Raw genomic sequence first — 4,433 nt, forward strand, 5'->3', positions numbered from 1 at the left:
GCGAGGCACGCGAGCGCGCCAAGCAGTCTCCGCCGACGCGAGATAAGAACAATAAGTAAACGCGCGCTCGGTTTTTCCACGTCGCTACGTGGCCCTGACCCGATAAGAGACAACGTCACTTTTCGTGGTTTCCCGCGCGTAGCCTGCAAGATGTATACTGCTGCTCCAGGTATACAAATACGACCCTGACGGTGGTTTTATCGACTCGCGACCTGCTTCACTCATGCGTCAAACGTTCGCAGTCATTGTTCTATTTTGTCCGAGTCGTGTCGAGTCCCTTTTTGATCATAAAATACAGGATATTTATTATTTATAAAAGTGAGTTTCTGGAGATTTGCGCAATTAATAGCTCCCCGTGCTCAGCGATATCTTTTATTATTATATATCGTCTGCAATTTTATTTTTAAAATCTGTGTCAATTTCATTATCGTTCGTATAAGAAAGCGAGCGTAACACATTTTAGCATCGCGACAATAATGTCAATAAATTGTGAGAGTCTATATCTTTTCGCCGCATCTGTCACTTCAAGTGGTTGTTTGTAATCGCCTTTTGGAAAAGAAAAATATTTATGTCACCCGATGATAAGCGCATGTAATGATAAATATATACATATTTTCAGAATGAATATTATCCCCTTACAAAGCTACTACTGCGTTACAATTAGAATTTTCATATATATTTTTAAGGAAATTTATATATATTATTATTTAATGAGAAAAATTAGAAAAATTTTGACTATTAAATTATTGCATTTTCATCGAGATAAACATGTTATCATGCGAAAAAAACGAGTATTTGCTAAATCAATGATTACGTGCAATATGCGTGTGTTACTTTTCGATGTCGAATATTGTTGATCACACGCAACGAGCGATGAAGGATTTAGCGCTTTATACAGTATTTGTCTTAACATCAAGTATCTGTTAGATTCCAGTGTCGTAAATCTTTATCGTTGATCTTACGAGCTATGTGAAGTTGAAGTAGCAACAAATTTTATAAATATATGCATCCTTCGAGTGTTTGCCACTCGACCGAATGAGTTTTCGAGCTCGCGCGATTTTTACCACGAAACGGAGCGTTGGCGAGCGATGAAGCAGCGGTAAAAGAAAAAAAAGTGACGAGGCGCGTATGCGACAGTTTCCGACGAAGACGAAGCTCAACGCACCCGATCAGCGTCAATTGGCATTGGGGCTGAAGTATCCGGTATTTGCTGGCAGCATTTTCTCGCCAGTTGAACGATTAGTCGTTGAGGATATCGTCGTTGCTCAATTACGCTTACTTTGTCTTTCGGCAGGCGTAACTCGCCGATGACGGGCGTTGATTGAGTCCTTCCTGTCTCTCCTGCAGCAGCTTTGCGGTTTCCTTTCAGCGAACGATACCAATGGTTAAACCATGCGCGATGCGTCTCTCTCTCTCTTCTTCTTTCTCTTTCTCATCTTTTCTCGTAATGCTTTAGGACTCTGCTGAGCGATGACTGAAGTCACGAGGATCCAATTGAGATTTTTCGCTCACTGTAATTTTTTCTTTTTGGCTTTATCTTTATTGGCTGAAATATTTCTAAAACTTATGAATTGGGCGTTCGAAAGCTAATTTACTATGAATCTCACATGCTGCTACAATTGAAATGCAAACGACAAGTACCACATTGCTCGTCCCAATACTTTTTAGCTCATCGTTCGTCTCGAGAAATCGATACAGTTTGAGATTGATATCTTGCTGCTATGAATTTTTTCTAGAGCGATAAGTGACGAATTATGCAACTAAAACCAATTTGTGAAAAAGCTGTATACTCTAAACATTATATGATACGTTGAGATCAGATCCCGTTATTTCGTTACGTATTATTTTCGAGGTTGATAAATGGGTTCAAGGATTAATACAATATTGTAAGGCGTATTTGCTTAAACATACAAAATTAATATAAATATTAACAATATTGATATAAATTATTTAGAATTTCAAATATAAATAACTGTACTACAAATTTTTTAAGGACTATTCAAAATTTCTCTTTCGAATAGAAATAAAATGATGAAATCCTTGAGCCTAATTCAAGAAAACGCGAGAACAATTACATATAAAGCTCAAAAAATTCTGTACAAAATCTCTTTTCGCAAGAATGCACAGAGTGGCTTCATTATTTGTCCGCAACGTTATACATTCCAGGCTCGAGCGCGCGAGCTGTTTGCGATGCCTTACGTCAGAAGATCATGTGCGATAATCGTGTACTCGCGATCGTGTGCGAATCGCGACTTCTAGACCCCCACAAAAGACAGTCTCTGAAAATACATTTCTCCTTTTTTTTAGAACATTTCGTTCGTATTAGCGGCTTATTCATTGGCAGTCTTTCAGAATTAGATTGGTAACGCGAGAAAAAATATATATGTATGTATGTATATAAATATATATGTATACGTACATATTGCTAGAAACTAATTTGTGCAATTACGTTTATTTGACACGAATGATATACTTGAATAAATAAACGATTAGCAAGGCTTTTTAATGTCTAAGAAGCGTATATTCCGGCGCAAGATCTAGTTTAATAATAGATTGATTGATAATAATTAGTCTTGCTCGGAAAAAGGTTCTATAATTAGCAGTTCGCTTTCTCTCGCTGCACGATGACGTTTGCGCGGCAAAGTTTCCCGATAACGTTGCCGCTCGGGACAAGTTGACTCGATATCGGCGTGATCCAGAATTTCAGAAGCGCTGCGGTTAATCGGAATCGCACGTCGACTGAACAAACTAGGTTGCAAAACGACCACTTCGTCGGCGTTGTAATGATCGTCGCCGGCTCCTCTCTCGCGTCTCTGCGCCGAGGATCTGCGCTTCGTGCTTATGTCGGGCGAGTTCAGGGCATCTTTCGTCAACTCTATTCTGTCGTTGATCTCCCGCAGAAAGTGTTTTGCGCTTCTAATGCTGGCCGTCGTCACTGCCGACACGCTGGCGGCGTCACGCTCGTCATTATTAATGACAATCGACGTCGGTACCTTGTCGCGCCGGCGAACGCGTCCGCAATTTCCAGGGCACAAAACATATTCGTCGTTCGCTTTCTTGGCTCCCGAACGACGCTTATCTTGCTCCTCTCTGAGCTTCTGGATTTTCTGTTGGGCTAATTTTGCGTCTCTCCTGATTTTCGAAACGTCATCGTTGTACTTTCTTATTTCAGCTTTGCAGCCTTCGAAGCTCGCGTTGATGTTGCGACGAGCATCGCTCGGTGGATTACCTGCTACCTTTTCAATTGCCTTCTCCCTGTGAATGACTTTTCCAGAAAGCGTGCTTTTACTTTTTGCAGCTTTCTCAGTAGTAGCAGCAGCTCGTCGAAGTATCTTTTTCCTTGCAGCGTCTCTCAATCTCAATTCGCCTTCGAGCTTGGTCATGTTATCCTTGACTTTCTCGTAAGTACTGTGTTCCTTTTTCTTGTGTCTTTCGGGTGGTGTCTTCTTTGCATCGCCCTTGTCTTTCGAGTCACGCCCCGCTAAAGCGCTCGAAACTTTCTCCTCGTCGCTTATGGGCCTTGGCTTTTTCCTCGCCTCGGCGTGGTCGTCGCCTCGGTAGCACGAGCAATCAAAGTCTGCGGTTGGAAAACAGCGCTCGTTAAAGTTGGCAGAGCAGCGGGCATCCAATTACTGGTCCGACCGACTCTCCAGGGATCGGGAATGCCCTGCACCATCGCCAGTCGCCGATTACGCCAAACGAAGTCCGTGAGCCACACGTAGTCCCAGCTCGAGCGCGCGTCCTTCGAGGAGCTGTTTTCCTTCCATGCGAGGTAGTCCAGCCAGGGATCGGGTATACCACTGCGAAGCTTGCGACCGGCGGCGTTTTTGCTCACGCATTCCTTGCAGTCGCTCGTTACCACGTACGGCAGTGCGTAGGCTAGTTTTGGGCGCAGGAACGGTCCCGGGATTATCGATTGCAAGACCGCGTGTTTGCTTGGTACACTTGTCCATCGGTAGCTCCAGCCCGCGTGTGTGCGAACTTTCCTCGACGATTTGCAAACTCCTCGATTGCTATCGCACGGCTTCGCCGGTGCGTGGTTGCCAACTAAACAAGCAGTGCTCGCGTTAACCTATATTCGGCACGGGATCGGCAAAGTCAAGGTTTCAAATATAGCGCTTACTCTCTCCATTACCGCAGCCATTTGCCTTGTCAGTGGGGCCTTTTTTCATTCTCTTTCACTCGATACACTTGTGCACAATTTTTTTATTTCCTCGTTTTTCCGCATCGTTCTATTGTGGCCCAGAGTCATTTGTTCGGCACAAAATCTACGTCATATGGCAATTACTTCCAATTTCTGGGTAAGCTCGAGCCAAAAGCAGCTGTGATAATGATCGAGTTACTAAATTTAACAGGATAAACGAAATTGGGACGAGGCTTACTGTTGATGGGAGTAAATAAACCAACTCTACATTTATATTATTTATATTTTC

Source organism: Phymastichus coffea, unplaced genomic scaffold (assembly GCF_024137745.1).
Source record: "Phymastichus coffea isolate CEN01 unplaced genomic scaffold, Cenicafe_Pcof_1.1 PCOF00129, whole genome shotgun sequence".
Lineage (NCBI taxonomy): Eukaryota > Metazoa > Arthropoda > Insecta > Hymenoptera > Eulophidae > Phymastichus > Phymastichus coffea.